The 13,094-nt window shown below is 53.2% G+C and overlaps 1 long non-coding RNA gene across 2 annotated transcripts in view; it reads right to left on the bottom strand.

The window, feature by feature from the left end:
- LOC110406801 overlaps positions 1-13,094 on the bottom strand; it is a 35,227-nt gene that overhangs the window by 14,210 nt on the left and 7,923 nt on the right. Inside the window, exons 2-3 of one of the 2 annotated variants that reach the window (XR_002443576.1) lie at positions 2,528-5,284; positions 608-741 (exon numbers count right to left, since the gene is read on the bottom strand). This is a non-coding gene — a long non-coding RNA (uncharacterized LOC110406801). The other variant, XR_002443575.1, reaches the window with a different exon arrangement.

Genomic DNA, 13,094 nt, shown 5'->3' with positions numbered 1-13,094 from the left:
TCCATTTCAAGTTGCATTATCAGCACGTTTGGCATTTTCATCATGCTCAGGACACGGTCCCCTACAAAAGGCCAATTTATCTTGCAAGCAAACGCCTGCCTTGGAGGCTGCACATCCCAGCAGCTGTACCAGCTCAGCCCTGGGCAGGGCAGGAGCCCTGTGGTGCTGCATACACAGCGATGTCCCAATGTGGGCACACAGCAGCCCCTTGCCAGCCAAACCAGCCCCACACTTCTCACGTTTCAAGGGCTCTTGCAGCCCTTTCATTTTCGCTGCACACAAGCGTATTCATATTATGTCTGCACTAGATACATAAACTGTACTCCATCCAATTATAACCCAGCATTAGCAAATATCACAGCACTATCACAAGGCAGCATGAAACCTTCTGACTTTTACAGAGCCCCAGATCATTGAGTCAAGAAGTTATGGAAGGAAAAAAGTCCAAAACTCATAACTCTTCTTTCACCAAAAGCGAAAAACAAACAAACAAGTCACAGCCCTCATGGCTAGAAGAAATAAGAGAGCTGAAAACATGGGTCCTAGCCACGCAAACTGTAAAGCACAATAGAAATCTAGATTTTTCACCAACCTTTGTTACACTAACCTTTTGATCTGGAGACAGCAGCTAGCATTACAATCGCTTCTTATTTGCTTGCGTTTGAAGAAGTGAAGAGGACAGTTTCCAACAGAGCAGCATTCACCGCCACTGCTCCACACAGCTCCCAATTCTTCAAGAACCTGGGTGTTCATAGAGAAACCTTAGCAGGAGCTGATCCTATTTGACAACCAGCCATGATCCCACCTAACCAGCAGCCCCATGGCCCTGACACCAAACAGAGCCTTCAAACAACCAAGAACCCCTACTACAGCCATACCAATGGCCCTCAGAAAGCAGCCCCAGTTCCCCACCTCTTTGACTCTGAAAACCTTGGGTGGCTCTCAGCACTTCTGCTAAACCAGCACATAGCTTCATCATCAAGCTTTTAACTGAGAGCACCCAGAGGCAGCACTGCCCCAGCTGTGGCCATTTGTATCGTTAGCACTCTGGAGAAACCACTTTGCAAAAGGAATGGCTCAGCTGCTAATAGGGTACGGGAACTCCCACCTCAGGACCTCAGAACTGCCTGTGCCAAGGCCTGAATGCAGCTCTCAAGCAGGCTGGTGAGCCTGATCCCTTCCTGACCTGCCTGCTTCAACTCAGACTATGAGATCTGTGGGACAAGGAGCACTGTATGCATTGGTCCAGCACTCAGCACTGCCTGCAGCCCCCAGGAGCTGCTCTAGCAAACCCAAACAGCAGCTGAACTAGCTTCTAGGCAGTGTTATCAGGCCCACTGTTACGATGCCCTTGTTGGTCTTCCTAATAAAGGGTCCAAGAAAGAGGGGCTTTGGGCTTCCACACCTCATTGGCAGTGACTCCATCAGGGTCACATCCAGGAGGCAGCACAGGTTGCTCACCCAAAAGTGCCCCTCTCCCAGGCTATGGGGCAAAGCAGCCAACCCTACACACTGTCTCTAGGTCCCATCCCCAGCCTCACACCTGAGACTTGGAAAACCCAGAGCCATTCAGAGCTGCATGCAGTCACTGGGACAAAAAGCAAGGCATGGAGCAATGCAGGATGCCCCAAAATCTGTCCTGCTCCAAACTCCTGAAGACGCTCCTGACCCCAGCACACTCCTGCCACGAATTCAGCAGGTCCCTCTGCCAGCTCCCGCCTCTTGAAATTCTGCACACTAATAAAATCCTACCTCATTTACATCTGAGATAGGGAGTGAGTGGCAGCTGTTGCTATAGAAACCCTCTCCTGAGTCTTGGCTCCCACTGCAGCTCCGAGAGGACAGATCCTAAGCAGTTCCCCCAGCCCAGTCCCCAGCCCTGGTGGCATGGGACATCCCTTGGTGCCCCACTGAACCCAGCGCTACTGCCCCTGGTCCCATTGCAGTGGGTGTAGGGGCTACACAGGTGTCCCTCTCCTCCTCCGGGCCCTGCCTGCTGCACCTTCGATCTCTGGAGCCCTGCACTCACCATCTTTCCCCAAAAACAAGTGATCATCAGCTCCTGGAAGTGGAGGTCTACAAGCAAAGCCCCTCTTTCATCTGGAGAAAGCAAAATGCAAAGGACAACAAAGCATTCCTCACTGAGCTACCAGGCTCTGGGGAAACCTGAGCTGAGGATCTTGCCAATAGAAGGAAAACTTGCAATGCGCTTAACATTTAATGTGGCTCGGTCTTTTCCCTAAGTTGGGCTGATGATTATTCAGTGTGTGGCCCATGGGTGCATCAACACTTTGGGTTGCTAGCAGCACCTTACACAAGACCTTACCTCGGCTCTGACCAGGCTGAACCCTCAGTTTCTAGGAGCTCAGCTTCCAGCACGAAGCCTGGACCGGTCACTAGGGATTCACCATTCCCTGACAGCTCTGCTCAGCATGGAGACATCACCTCTCCACAGTGCAGCATCGGAGAGCAAGATTTTGAGCAGAAAGGCAACCAGAGGACAGGGCCAGATCCTGCTGTCACTTACTGGCAGGCTGAGCAGGAGGGAACCAGCTTGTGAGCTGCCACATCTGCTGGTGTGTTGAGGAGTGTCATACAGCCTGAACACGTGCTGGTGGTGCCTCTCCTGTGGGCATGTTCCTCAGGTCTTCCCTGGAGCAGCACTCCTGATCTCCTTTTCCTTTGGCCAAGGCATCAGGGTTGTCTGAAGTCTGCTCTGCAGGGACATCTCAGGATGGAGGATGGAACCACCACTTTGTCCCCAGCAAACAACACCCGCAGCATGCCTTGGAAGCTATTTATTCCTCCTTCCAGACCTCAGCTGCCTGCTCCATCACACAGGGAAAAACTGACTCAGACCTTCCCAAGATAAGGACACCACATCTGCAGCCCAGCTCCCCAGGAATGCAATCAAAATAGCGACCAGCAGGCAAAGCTAGGAAGCATTTTTCGCTGCTGACTCCGACCCCCTGATGGACTGTTGCTATGGAAAGGCAGCGAGCAGCCCCAGCTGGGGTTCTGCTGAAGGATTTTCCCTGTTTGGCCTGAGGCTAGGGCAAGGGGAAGGGGGGAGCGCTGGGAAGGAGCTCACATCTGGCTGCGGCCAGGCTCCCCACCACCAGGTGCAGACTCACCTCCCTCTTGGCTACAGCATCCTGAGACACTACATTCTGCACCAGACTCAGGTGCTGCTCGGTGGCGTTTGGAGGCTGGTGCAGGAGCACAGCTAATAAGCCCAGCTCCTAATTGGTGTCAGAGGTACCAGGGAAGGGGCAGAGTGACAGGAATCTACTAAGCTTGGCTCATCTTCCTCCGAGTCTGTAAGGTCTCTGGGACACCCATCTAGCTCCTCTCCCCTTCAGCCTGTTTCCAGTCCCTCACTCTGGCAGGAAGAAATAGGACAGTAATTCCTCTCCTGTGGGGAGAAACAATACAGAAGTTAAAGCAGAGCCCTGCCAGGCTGCATGAGCAAGCTGACGGTTGGGCAAAGATTTGCACAACTTTCTTATTGTTAAAAAAAACGTTCAGTGACAGCATCGGGCCAGGAGCAGCGGGAGACCCTCAGCTCCCTCTGCAGATCCTTCCCATGACAGCTGCCCCCTGGGCAGATGGGATTCATCTGTGAGAAGCCACAGGGACACATGCAGGGCCTCTCTGCCCCTCCAAAATGTCCCTGCTCTGCACACTGACAGTGCTGAGACAGCACTGCGTCTCCTGCCAGCATCTTCCACAGCTCCTGCTGCACCGTTGGTGTTATTAAAGCCCCTTCCAGTCGATAGAGGTGGCCTGAAGATGAACACCAGTTTGGGCACTGCATGGCCACTTCTCAGCCAGTTCATTGAGATGAGGTGGAAAAGGCCAGAGCTCCAAGCTGCTTCCGTACACCAGTGCCTGGCACCAGGCACCATGGGAGCTGCTGCCAGCAGCCAGCACCCAGAGGAGCCGTTCCCCCTCCCGCTGTCTCGCTGGGAGTTGGCAGGAGGGGATGGACAGCTGCTTTTCCATAATCATTTCTCCACCACTGATGACATGCTGGAGCTAATTTTCAGAAGACACCTTAGGAAGAAGAATGCATGTACACCAGCTGAAGCAGCTCCTTCCAGAGACCGAAGATGCACAGCAAAACAAAATGTTGCTTCTTGTTAACCCTTGCCGATACCTATGCAGTACAAAAGTTGCTGGTCAGATTCTGCCGTGTTCACAGTCCTGTAGCTTTGCTGACAATGGGGGGGGGGAAAGCAACTGTCTCTTCAGAGATGTCACTGATTGAAAAACCCCCCAGAGGGGGGATCCTGCCCCACTTATTGCCAAGGCTTGCTCTCTCAGATACCCCCTGGGAGCTCACTGTGCTGTGCCCAGCGTGCTGGTGTCGCTCCGATGCGCAGCGCGTGTGCTCTGGCACGCACGGCAGCCCCGGGACAAAGCAAGAGCTGCAGAATGCCCCGGGTACAGATCCCAGCCCCGCACAGGGGCAGGCTCTGATGAGCGTCTCTGGCCCGGGAGGAGAAAGAAGAGTTGGAGAAGGTGGAAGGGAGGGGAGGGGAACACCACCTGCTTATTGATCAGAACATATGAAAAGGGTTTTTCTTCTGGTTCTCGAGCTGGAGACAGGAACCTATTGGATGAAAACCTTCGCTCTCCCGCTGTCCTGGTTTCAGCCACTCCAGGCTGCTGGTTAATTAGATGAGCATTAGCAGAAAGGCAGCTGGGCAGCCGGGAGGGGCCAGGTCTCTGTGTCCATAGACGCTGGTGCACGGGGCCGTGCTGATGGCCAAGGCACTGCCAGTGCCGTGCCACCCGCGTGTCTCCTGCGTGCAGCCGGGCCAGGGGCCAGCCCAGGCACCAAGGAGCCAATCACCCCATGCAGTGCAGCCATTTACCTCTTCCCCCAAGATTTCCATCTGTTCTTGCACCAGCCCCATGTTTAACATAGCCTGGCCCTTTGCGTGGGGCCACCCAGAACCAGGGAGGCTTGAGTGCAGAGCGGGTGTTTTTCCTGCCCACGTCCTATCTGTGAGAAATTACAATAAAGTTGTGAAGGATTTGCAGTTATTTTCATGCTCCTTTTCCCAGATTAACACATGGATCCACTTTCTGGTGAGCAGTCTTAGAGTGTATTGTTTTGTTTCTGTTGCAACCTTGCACTCCCACATCCCAGGGCTTCCAGTGCCCCACCGAGGGGTACAGGATATGAACAGGAGCTCGCTTTAATTATTGTGTACTTCTTAATTGGGCTCTGAGCTCCCCAGCAATTTGAGCAGCATTTTATCTTCATTCTACAGACCTGGGAGAGAGAAGGCAGAGGGAAGAGTAAGGGACGTGGCCAAAGATGGTCAACAAGAAGGTGGCAGGTCACTGGAGAGACCCTAAGATTCTCCCTCCCATCCCCATTACCTGCACTGAACCCAGCAGCAACATTGCCTGGTGACAGCTCACTCTGTTTGCAAGGATTATTATCCCAGATTACCCACCTGCATCAACCCACCTCCCTCCCTTGCTATCAACAGAGCGACACAGATTCAAGGAAACTGGGTTAGATCCACGTTTATATAGGGATGCAGCACTCACAGGTTAAACAAAGTTCTCCTGACTGCCAGACTGATGCCAAATGACCCCAGAGGAAGGATGGGGCTTTATGTCAAAGCTTTACCAGGGACACAGGGTGAGCTAGCATTACGTGTTGTAAAATAAACTTTCCAACAAAATCAGGATGCAGCTGTTTCATCTGCTTTCAGAAGAAGAAATTATCTGCGAAGCAGATAAACTCAGTTCAGCCTTACCTACGGCTCCACAGCCAGCTCTCCGCAGCAGCGTCAGCATTCGGCTGGCTGCTATCAGCACATCTGTAACACATCCGTGCCGGAGCAAACTTAAGCCTGCTGGTTTTAGGGGAGAAAGCCAGAGCTTTGCATTGTTCTTGTCCCACAGCACTCTGTCTTGGTTGGTCTGAACCAGCTGTGGTGGCATCAGGAATGCAGTGCTTTGCTTCCTCACCCTGCTGCTGTTTTTCCGCCCTGTTCTCCTTCCATGGGTACCCATTGCCAGCCAGCATGGAAAAACAGGAGAACGGGAAGGATGAGAGGTTCCCCATAATCAGGGGGGTTGGATCTAGATGATCTTAAAGGTCCCTTCCAACCAAAACCATTCTGAATCTGTGATAACAGTGGCACTCCTGGGGCTGCACAACGTGGGGCAACAACCAGTCCATGGATCTTCTGCATACCAAGGAGTGAAAGGCTGCAAACACTGGTGGAGGCACTTGGGTGAAGGTATAGCCCACAACCAGGCTCACCAGGGAAGAAGACGTGGCAAGCCCAGAGGGATGAGGGAGCAGAGCCTTGGCTCACATTGCCCCTTGCTCCCTTACAGTTCCTGGGATGCACAGCTCTCCATGGAAAACTTGGGGACCACTATGTTGTCCAACGAGCTTCAGCCAGCCATACAATGTGCACCTCCAGATCTGAAACCTCTGCACCTAGCTTGGGGAAAAGGGTGAGTATCTATGGGAACAATATCTAAGGGAAATAATGGGGACTTTGGGGCAGCAGCAGAAAGGTCAGCAGAGCACAAGTACTGCTCAGTCTCTGAGGCTCCCTCCTTCAGTCAAGTCCAAAGGACAAATGTTCACTGCTGTGTCACTAGACCAAACGTAGCAACCCACACACAAACACGTCCCAGGGACCAGTGCCATACCAACAGCAAACCCCTGCATGTAAACAGGCACCTCCAGGCCGTTAACGAGGAGGTCTGTTTGTGCAGTATGGCCTGGACGGCGCTTCCTTCAAATGAGATGTTCAAAAGAGAGAAGGGAGTTGGGTGCCCAACTCCTATTGGATTTTGTTTCCTTTCAGATTCTTTAAGCTCGCAGCCTCAAAGCTGCCCATCCTCACAAAGCACCGCACAGAATTTGCTACGCTTAGAGTGATCAATGCCGGAGAGGGTACCGTGTGCTCGCACCCATTCACACCGCTCTGAACAAAGCCAGCACAAGCGCACAGAGCTGAGCTCCAGCAATAGCAGAACCCAGCACACTCGCAGGCAGCTCCTCTCACCCGCGGGTGCAGCATCAAGGCACCATGGGGAGGTTTTCAGCAAGAAACTTCCCAGCCCTGCAGCAAGACGGCTGCTCCTGCAGGCATGTGAAATGCCCAGGCTTGGGAGAGAGGGGGTAATTATATGCCAGGGGAGCAGCTGATTCCAACCCTCGCTGACCCCCAGGCTGAAGAGTTCTCCTGATCGATCACGAAGATGCTCTTTCATTTTCCTCAGGCGTTTCGCTGACGGATGGAAAAATCAATGCCCCACCGAGGAGTCTGGAGGGGGTGGAACACAGGGAAGAGAGGGAGAGAAAGGGAATGAGGGAGCAGGAAGGGGTGCAGGGAGAGGGGACCTAGCCAGGAGAGGCTGGGGGTCCTGGCAGACACATCTCTGGTACCCATGGTCAGATCTGGGGGAAGAAGCCTGTAAGGTCCAGGGGGATTTCCCTATTAGCTTGTTTTCCATGAATACTGCTCTGGGGAGGTCCCCCAGCTCTGGCTCTCTGTGTATGTGCACTCAAAACCCCACCTCAGGTCCCATCCTGCCCCCACAGATCTGCAGGGACCCCCAGCACCTCTGTCCTGCAGGGCTCTGCCATTCCAGCACCTTGCCAGACCTGCTGAGCTGAGATGCTGCCAAGAGGGATCGCATCCCTCCAGGAGGCTGAATCTTTGCTAGAGACCAAGCTCAACCCCACATGAGTCACTTAGCTCCTTGGTTTCTGACATCTGTGGCTTTCAGAGGGACAGCTGAGCCTCTCCATTAAGATCTCTGCTTGCCAACAGCAGTCACTACAAAAGAGATTCACGAATCTCCCCGTGGGTCAGAGGAGGATAGGCCTGCACTGCTGGCCACAGACGAAGCAGCAGCTTGGCTCTATCTGTTGGGGTTTTCCAGTGTTTTCTTCCCCACATCCTATTAATAATTAACATCACTGCAATGAGACTGGCTTTTAAGAGGTTTCTCTGCTATGGGCTGCATTAGTCCCTCTTTCAGGAGCAAAGGTTTATCTGTAACCACTGGAAACCAGGAAGGTTCTGGTCTTGGCCAAAGCTGCCGGCCGCATGGGAACACATCACCATGTCCCCACCAGAATGAGCCAAACTAACTGTCACACTGCTAGAGCTGAGATGACATAGCCCTGCTGGGGCAGCCCATCCTCATCTCCTTCCTCAGATCCCACCCTTAGCTGGAGATGGCTCATCACTCCAGTTTAAAATCACTATCCTCTTCTCCTCCTGAGTGCCCAGGGCATGAGTTAACCGGGCAGAAGGATAAGCCAGTGTTCACTCTCAACACGAGGTGTGGAACTGGACAATATAATGGTCATACTAGAGATGGGATTTGGAAGTTAAAGAGCAGAGTGTGGGGGTCAAGGTGCTCTCTGCCCACTGACACACAGCCCCTGAACCATGGTGTCTACAAAGCAGCAGGCAAGTGTATGCCACCAGAGCAAGAACAGCAGCTCACTGCGGGCTGCGTTTTGGGGTGTCTTGCAAGATTTCCATATGGAAAACCTGGCTGTGCCATGCCAGGCTGAGGACAATGCTCTAGACATCAGCCGGGAAAGGAAAGCAATGCTCAAGCCATGCCCAACGCACAGGGTTTGGATGGAGCAGTGTAAACCAAACCCACAGCAGAGCCCCAGAGCTGTGCTTGCTCTGGCCCTGCCCCACGCAGAGCGGATGCACCAGCCTGGCCGGTTCTGTCAGTCACAGCGCTCCAGGACCTGCTCACTGCAACAGCCCTGGCAAGAAGCAGCTTCCCCACCCATGCTGTGTTGCCCAACCACCTGCTCCCCGCCCTGAAATACCAGCAAACTTAATCATTAGCGCACAACAGACATAAAGCAGCAGCAGTGCTTGGCAATGCGCACCCCAGCACAGAGGTGCTGGACAAGGTCCATGAGCAACATGCAGCCCCAAACTGTGCAGTCCCCGTGTTCCTGCACCACCAGCCCATGCAGTGCTGCTCCAGCTCCACTACAGGAGTCCCAGGCTGGCCAACCCCTTTGAACCTCCTTTTAAATACAAGTCTCCCCAGTTTTCCGCCTGAAAAAGGGACTCTTCCAACAATATCCGCACCTCATTGTGCCTCTAATTTCACTGATCCTGCAAACAGCTCCTAAGGCTTAAACCCACCAGGCTTGAAACCTCAACAGCCTTTTCTCTATGGAAAAACCACTCCGATTTGGGATTGAGATTGGGACGCTGGAGACATGCCATCCAAACCCATTACTGCCTCCATGCCCAGCAGCCCCCAGAGATGACAAACCACCTCTAAAGGCAGAGAGCAGGCAGGGCTCCGGCTCACTGGCATCCCGGTGGGTTTACAAGATTTTAGCAGCACCAGGAACAGTCACTGGATTAGAGCTGCAGGCTTCAAAAGGAGCTGATGAACGCGAGAGCCAAGGGCTGGAGTCACTACGGCTTAAAAGGGAACACTGCACATTATAAATAGCTGCCTCACTGGCAGCACATCTGTTTCGGGCAGCAGCTCTGGAAGGCTGTGCATGCTCTGGTTTGGCTATTTTGGGGGAAAGAGATTTGAAATTCACTCATTATTATTGTTTGCCCAAGAGATGTGAATGATGTGCGTTTTTCTTTTTGTCCATTTTAAAAAAGAAAGGGAACAAAACAGAGTGTGTTTCCAAGGGTGTCGGGGCAGTTGGTTCCCCAGGAGCTGCAGCTCATGGTGAGCAGTTGTACCAGCAGCAAGGTGACGGCCCTAAACATGGCAGCCCTGTGACAGGCCACAGAAGGGAGTGGCAGAGCCCTAGTCTGCTCAGCCATGGGACAAACGCTGGGCACTACCACACATAGCTCTGACCCCTCAGTGCTGACAAACCTCCATGGAACTAATGCTGGGACAAGCCTACAGGACAGGATGAGGCCTATGGAATGGGGCTAGGCCTATGGGATGGGGCGAGGCCTGCAGAATGGGATGAGGCCTATGGAACGGGACGAGGCCTACAGGGCAGGATGAGGCCTATGGGATAAGGCGAGGCCTGCGGGATGGGGTGAGGCCTGCAGGACAAGGTGAGGCCTGTGGGATGGAACAAGGCCTGCAGCCCCAGCAATGCTCCAGCACCACCAAGCCTGCAGACATCGCTCGGTCCCTCGAGGGGCTGATGTCCCACAGGACACCATGTGCCCAGGCCAGGCAGAGCAGGGGGAGCCCTTGGTGAGCTCAGGAAGGCGGTGGAGGCCCGGCCCATGCACGGCCGTGCAGCCCAGCGACGGCTCATTAATCACTCAGCACCGCCGCGGGATCGAGGGCCTCGCCGCCCGCCGCCAATCCCTGCGCCGTTACCACAGAAACAACCCTTACCCTTCACAGGCTTCAAAGGGTTTTGTGCGTGTGCCTGTGTGTGTGTGTTTCTGTATTTCTTTCTCCCCCCCTCCCTCTCCTTCCCCAGTTGTTGTTTTGTGTGTGTGCGCGAGAAAGAGTTTTTTCTCCTTCTCGGGAAGCGCTTGGCACTGGGGCTCAGATCATGTGAAAAGCGAGCGCGGGAGAGACAGGCAGACGGAGCAAAGGCGAACAAGCGCAGCCGTGGTAGTTGCATGGCTGTCGGGGGCTTCGAAAAGGAAAAAGAGAAGGCTTGGGGGGGGGGGGAGGCAGCTGCGGTGCTAACGAGTCAAAAATAAATATTTATACGGGGAGAGTTTTAAAACCCTATTTTGCATCGTTATAATAAATTATTCATCCGCTGGTTTCTCCCTGCCTGCCTCTCCTGTTGGGGAGCTGTGAAGGGGGCTGACACTGCAGGGTGAGAGAAGGGGTCGCAGCTGAGCAGGGCCCAGAAATGGGGCCCCCTGGTACCCCCCACCATGGAGAGAGTTGCTAAGGACCTGGGAAGGAGGAGATCCTGCAGATGAAGCCAGACCCAACACAAGCTCAGGAGTACTAGATGGGGAGGGGTCAGAGGAGGTGGGTGTCAGGCTGAAGGGGCCCCAGGGCCTCCAGATCGGTGCTGTAGGAAACACTGAGAGCCGTGCGCTCATTTTGGAAGGAGCCCTCTGCAGCTCCCAGGCCCTCTGATTTTTGTTTCAGCAAAGCAAGCAAATTTCCACAAGGCTGGAGGATGCCCTGCAACGTCCTTCTGCAGTGGTGGGAACAGGCAGCTATGCAAGGAGCCACCAGCGCTTGCTCACCCTTGTCCCTTGCTCCACAGCCACCCATGTTGCTGGCTCATTGCCCTCCTGCCCGTGAGTCTTTACACACCCACCAAAGCAGGAGAGATGCTGGAGCCCTGCAGCACCAGCTGGGACACAGCTTCCAGAAACCATCTTCACCACTGCTTTCCCACCTATGTGCTAATATACACACAGCCCTCTGCAAAGCTCATTGCAGGTTCCCACCAAGGACCTCCAGCAGCTTCTTGGCTGTCCTAGACTCAGTCTTAACACTTCTGGGCGCAACAAAACATTTGCTTTGGGCTCTATTGCACGTCCCTGTACTCTGATTGCAGCTGTTGTAATCTCCACTAGCGTATGGGGTTTGAAAGGAGCCACAGTGCACAAAGGAAAGGTTTTTGGAGGAGCGGTTTGTCGTGGCTATTTCCAGGCTTGCTGCAATTGTGTTTGCCAGGACTGCTGCAACAGAGACAAAAAAGCAAGGAGAGAGAAAGTGAAGAGCCCGGCTGAGCAAAACACAAAAAGCTCTTTGCCTAGCTGGAGGCTTCCAGAACATGGAAAGGGAACTAAGGGGGCTGGAGAGGATGAAAAGTGATTACCTCAATCACCTTGCATCCCTCAGCTCCCCCTAGCCAAGCTGCCCCTCCAGCAACACATAGGCAGCCCCCAGAGCCTCACATATAGGATGTTTGAGCACCAACCCTAAAATCTCCATGTTTAAGCCCATAACTTCTTGTCCTACGCACAGTAGGACATGGAGAATCGTTTATTCCTCTCCTGTTTGCAGCAGCCACTGACATATTTTTGAAGGCTGTTATCACATTTCACCTTCAGTCTTAGACCTTTTCATGAAAGATGGAACAGAAACACAGGTTTGTGACGGGGAGGAAGGATGGAATAACAAAGAGGGTTTCTGGATCACACGTGGGAACCAGGAAACCCAGTGAACAGGCAGGGAGCCAAGGATAAGGTAAGGGGCAGTGCGTAACACTGAGAAGAAGCTTCAGTGCCTGCAGCCAAGCTCAGGACGCAGGGAGAGCTGCTGGAGGCAGATCAACAGAGAAGGGAAGCGCTGAAGCGAGGGTCGTAGTGACATGGCTGAGAGCACTGAGACAAAACGGACCCTGGGTTTTCATGCAAGGCGATACGGTGGTGCCATGTGGTGCTGTGACTTATCGAACGGGGGAAGGATCTGGCCTCACTTGTGCTATCACTATTATTTATGGCAGGTAGTGTCCTGCCTCGGTCCTACGTGCTGTCCAGCCAAGCTGGAACAGTGCAGTGAAGAACGACAGAGACACGAGCAGCAGGAACCCAGCACTGAGATGCAATCTGCTCACCTTGCCTTTACAGGGCTGAATGTGTCAAAAGTACTTACAAGAATAAGATAATCTAATCTGATAAGGGAGAGGGTAGAGGAGTAACACTGTGGGCACAGATATCAGGAGCAGAAAACAAAGGAGAGGCTGCAGCAGGCATCTGCTACAGACCCCCAGGACTTCAGGAGAGAAAGAAAGAACAAAAAGATTCCTGAACCAACTATCAAAGAGCTTGCAAACACAGGATACTTGTACTCAGGGGGCACTTTAACCACCCAGACATCTGTTGGGCGACAAACACATCAAAACCCAGCCAGAATGGTTTCTTAGTTATGTAGAGGACAATTTACAGATGAAGGAAGTAGAAAGGCTCCATGAATCTACTCACCAGTAAAAAGAGACTCTTAAAAAAGCAACTGTAATAGGGGAAGTTTGGAGCCTGTGATCACAAGCAACACAAATTCACCAGAGTGAGGGCACAGCGGCACGAGATATTTACTTCTCAGCAAACATTACAAGGGGAACTAAGGGACGCATGTCAGCCAACAGCAGCAGAGCTGCAGCAGCTCACAGCTCTGCTCCTTGCCCCATCTGACAGCAG

Source organism: Numida meleagris, chromosome 16, assembly GCF_002078875.1.
Source record: "Numida meleagris isolate 19003 breed g44 Domestic line chromosome 16, NumMel1.0, whole genome shotgun sequence".
NCBI lineage: Eukaryota > Metazoa > Chordata > Aves > Galliformes > Numididae > Numida > Numida meleagris.
This window is presented reverse-complemented; position numbering and strand designations above follow the sequence as displayed.